This window comes from Phymastichus coffea, unplaced genomic scaffold (assembly GCF_024137745.1).
Source record: "Phymastichus coffea isolate CEN01 unplaced genomic scaffold, Cenicafe_Pcof_1.1 PCOF00076, whole genome shotgun sequence".
NCBI lineage: Eukaryota > Metazoa > Arthropoda > Insecta > Hymenoptera > Eulophidae > Phymastichus > Phymastichus coffea.
This window is the reverse complement of record NW_026706887.1, coordinates 822,435-837,763: the sequence shown is the minus strand read 5'-3', so window position 1 is coordinate 837,763 and position 15,329 is coordinate 822,435. Positions and strand designations below refer to the sequence as shown.

General features: G+C 50.8%; 1 protein-coding gene across 6 annotated transcripts in view; it reads left to right on the top strand.

The window, feature by feature from the left end:
- LOC131668345 (serine/threonine-protein kinase 26) overlaps nt 1–15,329 on the top strand; it is a 75,457-nt gene that overhangs the window by 43,325 nt on the left and 16,803 nt on the right. For 2 of the 6 annotated variants that reach the window (XM_058942430.1, XM_058942432.1), the window contains exon 1: nt 8,396–8,570. The exons of the other annotated variants lie outside the window; for them this stretch is intronic. The gene's annotated coding sequence lies outside the window, so the exon portion shown is untranslated. Of the gene's footprint in view, nt 1–8,395; nt 8,571–15,329 lie in introns of those variants that run through there. 6 annotated transcript variants of the gene reach the window in all.

Below are 15,329 nucleotides of genomic sequence, written 5' to 3'. Positions count from 1 at the left end.
CTTTACTAATATTTACTTTAGACATCGAGGCCGCGATCTAAAGGGGTTTGGAGCATATAAAAACATGTTATGGGATTGAAAATTCGATTTGAACAAAAAATGTAGCTAAAAAATTCAGCTTTTTTTATTTATTTTCGATTTTTTTTATGGTAAAACTTCCTTGGCGGGACTTTTAACCTACACCATTCGAAAGAGTACCTTTGAAAATCCGAAATTTTGGCTTTCAAATTCGTTACGTGGTACTAATTTGAACTCAGCTTTCGGAAAACCGTCCTGTGAGCGTTAATGGGTTAACATAACTGTCTATCAAAGGACAAACAGAATTGAAATAAATACTGCTTGTATGAATTAAAAAAACAATAATTCTATTGATAAATCAACTTACTGGCACCTCTTCCCAATGCGATTTCCCATTCCTTCCAACATTTGTCAAGTTCATGGTTAAATTTAATATGCTCTTGCAATTTTGTGAAATGATTGTTCCACATTCACTTATCTCGTTTAGAAATGCAGTCTTTTCAAACAATTGACGATCGTGATTCCTTGAAAGCGCAAAGAAATTTTTTTGCATAAAACGAAAAAAAAATCACGGCGGACGAATCAACGAACGTATTAGAAACAGTGTTGTCAACATTTTTTTTAATTTGATTTCGTTTTATTATCTTTTTTTTGTATGTAAAATTAGTGCTGCCAAGATGAGTATTCATTTAAAACTTTGAATTTTAGTAAGATTTTATTTCTATATAATTACATATTTCATTTACCTGTAGAATATAAATTAGTAATATATTATTTTGTTTATTTTATATTTTTATTTGTCCATGCAAAACTATACTATGCTAATTACATTAAATAAATTTCGCTATCCGTCCAAAAGTTTGAAACAATATAATGAATTTTTTAAGATTGATTTCAATTTTATAGAGATAAATTCAAGCCATTACATTAATTATTGCAATAATAATTTTAGTCAATGCAAAAATGGTAAAATGAAATTACTTTTAGCTTTTCCTGGCAATGTATTGAATGATAAATAAGTCAGTTTAAATTCTAATACTTTTACTGACGTCAATAATTTTCATTCTGTTGTTGAAACTTGGCAACAACTTAATTTCGTAGATTTTATAAGGTATGTGATAATAGATCGAAATAGTATAAATTCAGTATAATGTCAAATATTTGAATTTTTTTTGGTTGATTGTGTAAATAATAGATTTTATTAATTTTTAACATTTTACCACTTTTTGTGCAAATATAATTATTAAGGTGTTTGTCAGTGATTATATAGAGATTATTAACTTTTAACTGTTTTATGAAGACAATTCTCGGCTTTAATATTTTTTAATAGAGCAAATTTCTTTAGCACAGTGCATGGATGGTTTTAAAAATTTTTATTGATTTGCAAACGTCTGCAAACTTGGGCAAGCGGTTTGTTCCGAGTACGCACGTATTTGCGTAATTTTCCTAAGTGTTCTCAAATGGAAAAGCACTTATTTTGCTTAGATTGCAATCCATATTAACTACATCATCTGAAATATGTAGCATATTGTGGATATTCATTATTAGTGATTCTTTGCCATATAAAAATCGCGATGCTGTGAAAAATTTCATTAAATACAATTTCGCTAAAATTTTTGTTTTGAAATCCTTACTGTATAAAATTCTAAATGCCACGTGATAAAGTAAAAAATGTTTGTAAAGATCAATTTTCAATAAATTTTGCAATACCAGTGGCGCACAATACAGTAAAAAAATCTCAATTCAGGAGCATTCCATTTAATAATACATTTCAGGCTTTTTGGCTTACGTTGAAATTCTACATGAACACAGCTTTTTAATAACAATAATCTTCGAGAAACTTCTCCCTGCTGTTTTCACGATAGACATACACTTCGTTTCCTATTAGTCCAATATAATAGTAACTTCAAGATACCACCGCCTTTACATGCTAAATGCATGCAAGCCCAAAACGAAGTCATGGACCATATCTCATTTTTGGCATGATTTTCAATAAAGAGCTAATTGCTGTGAGATGATTAGGATCCACCTGTCTAAATGCATCATCGATTCTTAAAGTTGCCTCAAAATCCGTATAAATTGTACGTCTCTCCTTTCGTATGCCTTCAACGATACACCGTTCACATGTAAAATATCCTCCATGACCTTTCGTACCCTTTAAAAAATAACGAGCTGGAGTGTGATGTTTATTGAAAATTCCTCGAATTTCGGTATATCAGTAAGAATTACTCGTGGCTAAAACTGTAATATAATTTTCATTTTCTTCTGTGTATCATTCTTCTGTGTTGTATCAGATGTCTCGAAAATGGTGTCTAAATTTGTATTTTCAGTTGGATACACGTAATCGAGTAAACCTTTTTTAGCATCCTGTTAATCTGTGTATAAATTTTGAACTTTTATTCGTTAAACATTACTATTGATAAAGTATTTTTATTCACTGTCAATACTTACAGTTATCTTCTATTTGTGCCTGAGAAATGTGGACGTTAACTTCATTATTTATTAATCTGTATTGTCGTTTACGTTCTATGTTTTTTTGTTTTACTTTGTCAATGTTAGATTTTTCAATATTTTGTATTTTTAAGTTTTAGATAACACATAAGCTAAAAGTAGTATATTTACTTCTCATATTTATATTAAAAATAAAAATAACGTTTACTAGTAACCGAAATAATGTTTAACCTTATAAAGTCTTTACACTTTTTTTAATGAATATATGAAGAACGGAAGAAGGGATCGTTAACCGGTTATAATATTTTCGAACGCGAAAATCATTTCATTATATACGTTAAAGTTATTGTTTGCAAAAAACAAATTGTAATTGCATTTTCGTAGCTGGGGAAAAATCAAGTAAACCAAGTTAGATTCTGATAGGAAAAACGCCTTCTATATAGCCTTAACTATTATTTTTCGATTTACATGTGCAATTCAAGTGCGATTCACCTAACATTTTTGAAATCGTGGAAATCGAGTCTAGATCGGGAAATTTCTACACGGGGCTATGCGTTGTTTAATCGAACGCTCGTATCAGAGCTAGACCCGGCGCACTTAATAATCGCGCTGCACACACTCGAAAAATACACGCTGCTCCGATAATTAACGGCGCTGGTGCGGAATTAGTCGACTAGTTGAATTATCATCGCGACCATCGTGGAAGTGGTCCGCGGGGAGCACGGGGCCGTAGCCGAAAATTCGAGCAGCGGTGCGTTATTGATCGACGGATCGATGCGAATTCTCAACAGCATCGCCCAGCTCTCCGGCGTAGTAAAAATTAATTGGCGCGCGAAACTAGCGAATCGCGTTTGCGATCGAGGCAGCAGCGCGGCAATGCCAAATAAAAATAGCCGCAGAGAGGCGGGATAACGAATTAGCGCGAGTCAATTGAATTCGCCGACGCGCGTGCGTGTGCCCGCATTCGCGACTGTCAATCTCGACCGACCGAAGCGATCAAAGTGCGCCTTCGCCATTACCGCATTGCGAAACAGCAATTGCAGGCGAAACAAGAGCAGTAGACCGGCAGCAGGCAACGGTGTAAAGTAGTTCCAGTCGTTTAACAGCTCTAACGAAGCGCATCAAAAGTAAAAGTGAGCAGAGCCGGTAGGCGGCAATGTGACAGGGATCCGAATGCAAGCTCTTCAAGACAGCTGAAGAGGCGCGTGCGGACACCGAGACGAGGTGTCTTTCGACGATGAAAGCCTGCTCTCTCGTACATCTTACGATTCGGTTAACGGCCCTGTAAAGTGCTGGTGCGCCATCCTTTCCCTCGTTTCTCGCCGTAAGCTCTCGCAGTCGTCATTGCCCAGCAGAGCTCAAGCGCGATTTGGTAGACCGCTGTCAAACGCCCCGCTCGCGCCGAGTCTCATGGCGTCGAGCGTTGTGCGTTGCACGTTGTGTGCAGTTCGTTTGGCCAGCTCTGTAATCGTGTGATCTACGTCTTTATATTAATTCATTATGCCAATGCTTTCCAAATAAACATCGCAATATTCTTTTTCTGTTGCAGGTGAGTTGTATGTACACTGTCGAGGTCTTTGCGAATCAGTCGTTTTTTGTAAGTACATTAAGTGACACGCGCCACGGATAAACGATCCCCCTTCCCCGTTGCGTGTCCTCCACGTGCCAGACAATGAAATTGTCGGAAAGCTTCGATGGCAACTATTCCGATTAGGAAAATTGCGCGACGCTACAGCCTTGAATAGGGTGGCAAGCAGGCAGCCATTGACTCTCAACCGTGCACGTAGAAAAGTGAGGAAAGCAGCGGTGGCAGTAGAATGAGAATAAAAGAGAACGCTCGACTATCTTTGCTTGCGCCTCGACGCGCCTGAAAAGACTGGGCGAATTTGCCTCGTACGTCGGTATGAAAATTCGGCGCTCCGGCCTCCATCCCGCCGAACGCTACTGTGCGCGCTCGTTTGTTCTTTCCTCTCCGGGAATTGGTATGCGACGAGCGCGCGCAGCTTCGCACGTATACAGCTCAGCCAGGTACTCGCAGCTCGAGTCTGGCTCGTTTGTCCGTGCTGGCCGAGGCCCTCGCTTTCCCTTTCTAGGCTAAATTTGCTCTTTCGAAAGAAGACACAGACAACAAGCAGGGCACGGAAGCTGCTCTGGCGTTTGTCAAAGCGGTCCGCGCTTATCGATCGTCGAACGCGAGCTATGTTACCAATGAAATCGCGGCGGCAGATGCGCAAAGGCTCTCCCCGGAGCCGTTTATCATGCCGAGGCGCGCGCACGCACGAAGCGCACGAAGCGCACGAAGCGCACGAAGCGCACGAAGCGCACGAAGCGCGCAGGCCGGGCGCTCAACGAGGAAGAAGAAGCGTACGCAGAAGGAGAGGAGCTGGCGGCGATCCACGTAAAAATGCCGGGCCGGACTGGCCATTACTATTCCAGTGGGCATTGCCATCAAGTATTTACTAACGATCGGGCAGCCCCGTCTTATTTATGAGCGGCAACAGCGAAGCTCTTCTTCGGCGGAATCCCGGCTCGATCCTTGACGCGCACTACATGCTCTGGCGCTCCCTCTCCCTCGACGTCCGCGGTTCCTTTACAGCTGCCACAGCATCTTCGGGTCGGGGATCAACGACCGGCTGAATTATTAATCGCGCGTGCGCCCGCGTCTCTCCCGGCTCTATTACACCTGATCTCCTCCGCCAGATCCTCTGGCGCTCCGTCTACCGAGGCTTGTCTTTCGTTGTCCACCGTGAATATCCTGTCGAATGAAAAATGCCCACTGCGCGATAACGCAGACGCCGCAACGGCTTCGAGGTCGACGCTCGTTCGATGATTAATTTGTTGATCGGCCGCTCGGATTGTTGAAAGTTGTCTCCCCATTTCGATCGAGTTGCGCGCCGTCTACACCGTCGTTCGTCCAACACAATAGCAACGTTTATTTACTACGCTCGAGTAGGAGTTTGACGTTCCCATTGTTCTCTCCGACAAGGAAAACAGTTTGACCTTTTTCGAGGCGTAGAAAAAAATTAGAAAATGCCTCCGTGAATCATCCAGCGTAGAAGCGAGTCGAAGAATCAGGCAATCGTGCCCGCATATGTGGTGCGGCGTTTGGCGAGACCGTCGACCAAGTCGGTCGTTTACTCGATCACAGAAATTTCCGAAATTTTGATCGACAGCCGTGTGACGACGAGAGAGATGACTTGGCCCGAATGCGCGACGGAATCTCTTCGCTTGGGGTTGGAGAGGAGTCGGCATAGATATCGCGAGGCTGAACTTGCGCGGCAGCCCGTCGCGGGCGTGTAAGTGCGGCGCGCGCTCGCCTCGTCTCTCGCGTCGTCTCTCGCGTCGTCTCTCGCGGCGCACATGCACACAGCTGTACGCGCGCCCGCGAGCAGCTGCCACGAGGCTCGTCGTCGCCTTTCACTCGGCGATATTATACAGCTTCGGCTCCGCGGCCGTGCACTCGCCGAGTAGACGAGGCGGGCAACGGCTTGTGCAACGCGAATGCCGGCGCGCCGCTGTCACTGCCCGAGCGTTTTCGACGGCTCTGTTTCAGCCGGGCGTACTCCTGCTCGCGAGCACGGCGTCCAACTCCGGCCGGGTCATAACCTTCTCCTTTGCCCCTGCCTTGCGTAAGCCTTTTCCTTTGTCTTTGTCTAGCGCTCTGCGAAAGGTATCGATTCACTTTCGTCCTGGGCAGTCGCAAGTAGCCTCGAGGCCCGTTTACGACTCCGGCCACGCGTGCGCCAACGGCAACTCGTCGTGCTGCCGATCCTCAAGAACTCAAGAAGAGCGCGAGTGCGCGAGATTAGGGTCGCAACGAAAGAGCAGCGACGAGCAACGACGAGCAGTGTCGCGCGCGGCGTACGTGAGCGAGTCGCACCGTTATCCCGTGAAAGTCGCGATTATGAGGCGCCTGCGATATTGCGCAGCGCGCCCGGCTCGCCCAGGAGAGAACGCGATGAGCGGCGGGACGGGAAGTCGGTTTTTGCCTATTTACACGCTGACCGCGAGCGGGCAGCTGTTCTCGGACGGCTCTCGCGCGGCTCTCGCGTAAAATCGGCCTGGGACGATCCGCGCGCGGCGCGGCGCGGCTCGCCGTGCGCGCAGAGCGAGCGGCTAGCGGTACATCGACGCGCCGGTAGAATGCGGAATGCCGGCCTGCCGGCTCCCCTCCCTTCTGCCGAGCTATGCGTGAGCCACGTATGCAAGCCGTGCCCGCGATTTTGATGGATCGCCGCTGCCGCCGGATAATTACATCGACCGGGGGCGCGGTGCCCCGAACGCGATCGTCGCCGTCCAAGCGAGCTATTTATTCTCCGGCGGCTTTTTCAGTCGCCGAGACCCTCGGCGCGGCTTGGGACGATTGATTTTTGGCCGCGAGCGTGCGCAACGCGATAAAAACCGACAACAAGCAATGACCGACCGAGCAGCTGCTAATCGTTGCAAAGTAGTTTGACTGGCTGTATGGTCCCAAGGATGCTTGACTTGCAGCGAATGTTGGCCCGGCACGTTGCCTCATCTAACGCTACACACTCGGATAGCTAATCCGAGGATCGGCGAGTCCGTGAATGGCAAGCTTCAAGGCCAAGTCCCCGTGAATAGCCGCGAGTGCTTGCATCGAAATCGGTAGAAAAACGTATTGGTTGAACTGACGGACGCAAGTGAGCTGTGGGCAGAAGACTCGAATCTTGGATAGATTCCATGCGGTTCGGTTTGCCCGAAGAGAAAGTCCCCCGCGAAGCGCGAGAGGAAAGGGAAGCCGGTCGACAGATTCGGCGTACCTTGGCGAAAAGGGTTGTCGACTCCGAGCAGCGCGTCGTTCCGCTGCTTTCTCGTGCTCCGAGGGAGTTTCTCTCCGTCGTGACAGCGATCAGCAGTTGACGTCGTTGCTTCGGGCGCCCGGAGGAAAAGCCTCCGCAGAGTATCCGGCGAGCGCGATAGGAAAATGGACGGCACGAAGGTTGACGAGCGGTACGTCGCACGGAAAGAAGACGTTGGCTCCGCCGGAACGGATCGCAAGCGAGCAGGCGCAGAGACGGGCTCGCGCGTGGCAGCCGCTCGAGCGATTCGGCCAGCGATTCGGCCGCACTCGCCTGTCCCCGAACGCAGCTCGGCCGTGGATGGCAGCTCGAGCACGCACGCACAGCTGCCGGCGAGCAACAATGGCGCATCGACGATGCCGGCACTTCCGGCTCTCGGCTCGCAACGGCTCCGCCGCTCGCTATCCAGCCGAAGGACACGCCCGCGGGCGCGCTGCCGCCCAGCTACGGGCCCGCTCGGCTTTTTCCCACTGCCAGCTGCTCGTTCTCTCCCTCGCCGAGCCCCGGCCGGCAGAGCGATTTCGCGCTGCGCTATCTCTGCGCCAGCTCGGCCGATCGAACGGCCGATCCCGGCCGGCCGGCGGCGCCGACTTTGACGCGCTCGCCGTTACCGGGTTCTCCTTCCGCTGCCCGTTCGTGCTCGCGCAACGTCGGAGCGTCGGCCTTTTGCGCGTGCTCGTCGAAGGCGCGCACGCAGCCGGCGCTGCGCGTGTCGGCTAACGAGCCAGCGAGCGGCGGAGGCCGCGGCCGCGCTCGGCGCTGTCGTCGTCGGCGCGCGATCGAGCAGCCGCAGAGAGGAGCTGAGCGCGGACGCGCGGATGCGACGAGATGGCGGCCGCGCCAGCCGCGGGCAGGTAGACGCAGCGGCCCGAACCGAGCGCGGCCGAGCGAGCGCTCGCGGGCTCTGCTTTAACGAGCGAGCATGGGAGCCCGGTCGGCCAGGTAACGCCGCGGCCCGCCGCGCGCACACGCGCGCGCGAAGGATACGCGAGGCCCAACGGCGCGCGGCGCGACGGCGTGCCGAGCCGCGGCCTTCTCCCTCTCCCGCGGCTCCGGCTCGGCACTCCCGCACCTTTCTTCGCGCTGCTCGGGCCGCGTCCCGCGTGTCAGTTTGCGTCCCGCCGCGGACACCGAGACATCGACACTGCTGCTTCTGTCGAGCGCGACCGTGCGTACTCCGTTCGTCGTCGTCGTCGCTGCTGCTGCTGCTGTCGCTGGTCGCTGTCGTTGTTGTGGTTACTGTGCTTCCGCGGCCGGCGCCACTTGTTACAGTTCAGTATTGTGAGTGTGCACGCGACGAGTCGACGGGCGCCCACGAGTTTTCGGCCTCGACGAAACCGCCACGACCATCGCGCGCAGCCGTTGCTCGGCAATGGTTCCTTTTGTTGTCTGCTCGGCGAGCGACGCGCGCTCGAGCCGCGCTCTCTCGCTTTGCGTGTTCGCGCTTGATAAGCCTGCGCGCGACGCGGGGTGCCGAGGGGCATCGAGGGGCGCCGAGAGAGCGCGCCGCCTTCTTTTCCCCGACGAGGCGCGCACTGCTCGCTGCGTCGATGCCCAGACCGCTGGCGTGCAAAAAGAGACTGCACGCCCGCGCTGCCGGATTGTCGCGCGCCAGTCGACGCGCAACCGAATACTCATTGGCATTCTGCGCAGCCGCTTCGAACAATGCGAGCTCCTCTGCGCTCCGAGTGGCGCACGACTGCTGGCTCTTGATCGACTCGCAAAACAACCGGTCCAGTTTTCGAATGCTCAAGACTTGCAGAACGACTCGGCCGAGATGCGCGCTCGGATTAAGGAAAGTAAAATGCTTTCCAAGTGAAAATTCGAGCGGTGACTTGCATGCTCGGTAGACCAGTAGCAGCCTTCATTGTTCGGCGCGATATCAAGTGGGAAATGTAAATTTTTCAGAGCATAAATTGCGCTTGAAGTGTGTCGAAAATTCACTGGCGAGCGCCGAGGCTGGTCGAAAGTCGGAGCGAACCGTGGCTTGTGCTATAAGCGCTGTTAACGAAAACAATCGTCGAGTCGTTGAATGCGGTTGGAAGCGCTTTTTGATCACTGGTGCGGTTAAGGGGGCTTGACCGAGTGCTTGCCAACACCCTCGCGCGGTTTTCATATTGTCAGAGAAAGAGTGGGAGGAGGGGCAAGTGTTTTGTGTACACGTAATTGAGCTCCCGTCTATTTTCGTGCACGTTTTGAAAGAGAGAGAGAGAGAGAGAGAGAGAGAGAGAGAGAGAGAGAGAGAGAGAGCGCGCGCTTGCGCCTCGTAATCGTGTCGACGAAACACGATGGCGTGTAGCAATCTCAAGAGGCGCAGAGACGCGTCGCCGTAGCAAGTGTTGTGAGAAAACGGGCGATCGAAAAAGTTCCGGAATATGGACGCGGGAAAAGCGTTGGATAGAGGCAAGTGGGCGAGTGCACGAGTGGTCGGATCGTAATCGAGTAAAAAGTAAGCTAGTGTGTTTTCGGTATCACGCTAGGCTAATTCTCACGAGCGCAGAGTCCGCGCACGTACGCGTACTTTGTAGAGCATAAAGCCGAGAGCTGGCGTTTGCCGCTAGCGCGCGCTTGCTTAGCAGCGCACACGCGCACAGGCAGCTGGAAAACCGCTCTGTCGCGGTGCGCGTACGCGAAGTAATCATCTCGCGTGGTCAAACCTCGGCGAGCACGCCAAATTTCTCCGCGACCGAGCTTCGCTTCCGTGTGCGCGGCTATCGCAACTCGCGCGATGAGCTCACTTCTAAATGTTTATCTGTCGACTTTGGCCAGTCGAGAAAAGCTTTCCCGCTGGTTCCCACGTGAATGGCGCGTCGCGCGCTCCGCGATCTACGATTTTGGTGATGCAAGCCCTCTCGCTCCGATAGACTTTCGTGTAAGCGGCGAGCGAAACGGACGACGATGACATAAGAGGACACTTCGTTCGGAAGAACGAAGAAAAAACGTCGAGGCGTGGAAAAGTCGCTGTTGAGAGAATGGCCGATCGATAATGCGCGAGCGCGGCGCCCGTGCTTGGCCTAACTTTCATTCCGCGTAAAAAGAATAAATTATTGGACTGAAAAATGCTTTCCTCGCTTTCTCGAGGCTACAGTGCGCGCGGCCTAGCCGCGGATACACGTTACAGTTTTTCGTATGCAAAATAGACGTTTGCCAGCGAGTGAAAGCTCGCAATTGAAGGTGGATGCGTGCGAGTACGAAGAAAGCGAATTGCCCGCTTAAATACGTCGAGAGGCTCCGCAACGCGGAACGTTCGGCAAAGTGCCGCAGTAAAGAAAGAACGAGCGGCAGGCAGGCAGGTGCATTAGTTTTGGCGCATCGAGCGCGCGAGCCACTTTCACTGCGCGAGTCCCATTCGGAGGAGAGGTCGGTGCAGTCGCGGCGACGGCGGCGACGGCGACGACGGCCACGGCGGCGAAGACGGCAAAAGAGAAAGAACGGGCGCGCGAATTGACCGAAGCGCGCGCTCGCGGCGGCTCTCTCGCGTTATATAAAGTAGACGCTCGCGAGCAGGGGAAAAAACGAGCAGCGAGTAGCACCTCCGTTGCCGAGCGTAACCTGCCAATTAAAATTTGCCTTGCGAAAATGCCACGAGCGACGCAACTTTCCGTCGAGCGCGTGCGTGCGATATCGAGGCGGAGAGCGAGCCCCGCGACTCGTCAAAATTGCCGCGTTTGCAATTCCGAGTGCCGGCGATAAAGCCTCGGTTTTGTCCGCGACTGCAATGCTGGATGTTCGGTAGGTGGCTTGGGAACCGGCGCGCGACCGAACACCCGGGCTCGAATGTCAAGCGCCTGCTTTGTGGAATGCCGACTCTTTTCCCCGTTTTTTTCCTCCTCCCCTCTCCCTCGCCTCTCTCTCTCTCTCTCTCTCTCTCTCTCTCTCTCTCTCTCTCTCTCTCTCTCTCTCTCTCTCTCTCTCTCTCGCGGGAATTTTAACGACAATGCGCGCCAAATCCGCGTGGTCGAATAACACCGGCGTAAAGTGAGAAACACGCCAACACTTTCGGATTCGACGTGCACGGCACTGGAAATCCTAATCAAGCGGGAGGTTATAAAAAAGTTGAAGTGGCGCGAGCAAAGGCCAAATGTGCCGCGGCGGCGTGCGACAGCTCGGCTGGAACAATGGGATGGCTGAGACGCGTGTGCACTGATCCAGGCGGATCCTCGCTTCGACCTCGGCGAGCGTCTTCGGAATGGCGCTCGTTACAGTTGCACGGTCGGTTTTCGTCGGCGTGTCGGGGGCGCTTTCACGAGCTTTTTCTCGCGCTGCATTGTCGAGGAAGCGCGACGACGATCGATCAATCCACAACGTTTTCGCCGCCTTGAGCCCGGCGCAAGCGCGTGGAAACCGTACGCGCCTCTGCTCGATAGATCTGCCTACGTCGTAGGGCAACGTTTGCGCCGGATACATCCGTGCCATTTAGCCGGCGAAGTAGCGTCGAAACGCGGCGAGCAGAATTTCGTCTATTTTTAGCGCGAATGCGCGCGGATAGAGAGAGAGAGAGTGTCCATTGAAATGCGAATGAACGTTATCGAGGCGCACGCAGCGCTCGCGCGCACGAGGAAGCCTGGCGCATAATTGAGCCCGTATAGCTCGCGGCGTTGATTAGCTTTTTCGAGTCGGCCGACGAGGGGGCAGAGCAGCGCGGCCTAATAAAGCCTCGGTCTTTCGATATATCCGCCTACGCGGCTCGATTAACAATCGGCCGAGCGGCGCGGTGGCAGAGCGCGGCTCTTTGTTCGGCGACCCGCGTTGCGCGCGCGCGTTTGCATTCGCCGCCGAGAAAATAAAGATAATGCCCGTCGTGCGCGCGCGCTCCGACAAAGCCGCGGCACACGCGCGCCGATGCGTCATTATTCGCGAGTGCCTCCTTCGAAAACGGGGCTCGCGGCCGCGTTTGCACTCGCCTCCTTTTTTTCTCTCTCCTCTCGCTCGCGAGAGAACGTCGGCGGCGGCGGCGGCGGCGGCGGCGGCGGTGGCCCGTTTCGCAACGCACGCCGTTACGGCTGTTTGTCCAAAGCAAAGTGCCGCGGGCCGGATGTGTAGTAGCAACGCCTCGGCAATGAAAGTGTCGACAAACGAGTGATCGCGCTTTTTGTCTCTCGCGCTCTCGCCGCTGTACAGAGGCGACTCCGACTCGCGCAAAAACGCACGAGAGTTCTCGCGTGGCAGCGACCACTCGACGTGTCTTGGCCGCGTCGGCACAGCCCTCGCGTGCCATCCAATTTCGAGGCTAAAAGCGAAGCTTCGCGTGCAAGTCGGCCTGACTCTCTCCCGCGATCAACTTAATAGCTGCGACGTAATCTATCCTTCCTTTGTTCGCCCCCACGCGCGCCCTTCCCACGTTTTCACCGCGTACGCGCGCGCGTTACGGAATTTCATCGCTGCGCTTTCGCAACGAGATATCGCTGTGCCGTGGCAGCGCGCGCCCCGAAAACGAGAGTCGCTCTAATGAATCGGCGAATCGCGGCCTTGAACTCTTTTGTACGCTTATCCGCGGGAAAGAGCGAGAGAGAGAGAGAGAGAGAGAGAGAGAGAGAGAGAGAGACATACACACACACAGCTATTCGGAACTGAGCGCACTTTCATTCTAATGGGACGAAAGAATGTCGAGGGGAATTCTATGCAGTTCTGAGAGAGAAATTAAATGCTTTTAGTCCCAGAGCTGCGCTCGGAAAGAGAAAACAATGCATCGTGAACAGCCGATGAATCGTCGATTAACCTACGTGCATTGCAAAACTACATTTCTGCCTACAAAAGTGGACGCCTTGATCTGACATGGGCGTTTTTTTATGCTGCATTAGCGTGAAAGACGCGCATTCTGTTTTTTGTCGCAATTTCTTGCTAAGACCAATTGGCAAGGACGGTTAGACATCGACAGATATTTTCGCGGCTCAAACGTGATGGCAGTTTTTCCACGTGTAACAAACAACTATCAGGTATTGCATTTTGCAGCTGCTATCCATCGAAGATCTAGGTTGCAATTATGTGATTTTTTCATTGGCAGACATGCCGACGAAAAGACGTGAAAGGAATGCTTTACGTGTAATAAGAATAAGAATTTTACAACGGCAGAACAGATTCTCTGGGTAGGTCGACCTAAAGACTGATGAAGGGGGTCCCACCGCCGGATAATATCAAGTCGAATCTAGGTTGGAGTCCCAAGCTCATTCATTGCACATATGAAAAAAATTATTTATTTATAAAAAGTAATTTAAACATATTGCCAGAAATTTACGTTACAACAATTATTGCTTCGGAATTGCTATTTCGGTCTGAAATTGCTTGAAACGCCAAAGTAATTTTCATCTTGGTTTTTCACATACGAGAATAAATTGACATAATTTGTTATTTTAATAAGGCTTGTCAAAATAACAAAACTTAAAACAAAACAGCACCTAATGAAAAAACCTCGAATAAATTTTCTACCTGGTTTTCCCTTAGAATCCATCACTGCAATTAATTTTTTTTAATTTCGAAATTCCTGATAATTTGTTTAAATAATTTTTTATAAATAATTAAAATTGAAAAGTAAGAAAACATGCGTACATTTTTTCATTTATGCAACGGGTGGAATAATTTGTTTGGGATTATTTAGCCTAGATTCGGCTTGGGTATTAATGGGTTGTGAGATCCTCTTCGTCAATATTTATTCTTGAATAATATAATTCTTATTCTTATAAAATGTAGAACGCATAAAAAGAAAGCGCAGGATGCATAATTTTCATTGTTCCTTTTTGATAAAGCGCATTGATAGGGTCGCGACGTGGACATTATTCATTTTTGCCGGGATGTTTGAACCAATAAAAATGTCCACCAGGGAGAAATTATGATGTGCATGTTGTGTAGAATACATATTCGTTGTGGGCAGAGAGTATTCCTATGACGTTGAAAATTCACGTCGACACGTTGTAAGCCACAAAGAATACCTGCCGATGATTGACCGGCCTTCCCAATTGAAGTAAACAACAAACGGCGATGAAAAACAGAATGCACGTCTTGGGCGTTAATGCAGTACCAAAAAATTATCCACGTTTGATCGGCCGTCATTTACAAACGGCTCTCCACGTCCGTGGGTGGAAATGTAGTATACAAGGTATCCTTACAGTAGCTCGAATTTCGAGGGGACTTACTGTTCGTTTAATTGCGCGCTCGCAGCTGCACTTTGTTATCGCTATTTCCATTCAATTACGAAGCTCATTTTTTATTCAACTTTCGGAAGTAACTAATTTCCGGACACACCATGCATATATTAGCGCGTTCTGAAAGCATATTGGTTCCGAAAACTAATCTCCATGCAAATGAATTCAAAGTATGATCAATGGATTGGGTCGATCGGAGCAAAAACCGAAGCGCCAATCGTCGCGAGCGAGCGTGTGGCGTCCAAATAAAAGCCGTGACGAGCAACGGCAGGGTGGCGCGTGGTCGGAATAAATCTCTCGCCTGGTGATGGGGCGCTGAACAAAGCCAAGGCGCAGGCGGCAACGCGGTCCTTATTACCGGTGCCAGAGGTGCCAAGTTTCGTCCCCTCGGCCTACTTCCTCATCCGCCGGCGGCGCTCTGTCGGGCCGCTTGGTTCCCGCTGCTACTGTGCCCGCGCGTTTCCTTGGTCTGCCGGCGGCTTGGCCGATTCCTAAGCCAGCGAACCAGCGGCGCGAGTCGGCCTGCGCGCGCGCGCGCGCGCGTTTTGCCGATGGTCGTCGAGCGACTGCTGGAATCGATTTTCTCGGATGATGCCGCACTTTGAGAGCCGGCTCCCGGCTTGTTTTCTTCTTACAATTAGCTTGGCCGATCTCTCAGCAGTAGGTGGCACGCAAGCGGCACTCGCTGCTCGTTAGCCGGCCGGCTTTTCATTTCTCCTACGGCCAAATTGCCGGGCATAAAAGTCAGCCGACGAAAAATCTGCATGAAATGCGAGCACTTTAATGGCAACGGCGCGCGCGCTAAAAAACCTAAGAGCCGCGCCGTAAACCTCACCTTCGGCTTTGGCATCGTCAAGCTGACGAGGAAATGACCTACATAAGCTTTTGTCTCTTGTGCTCT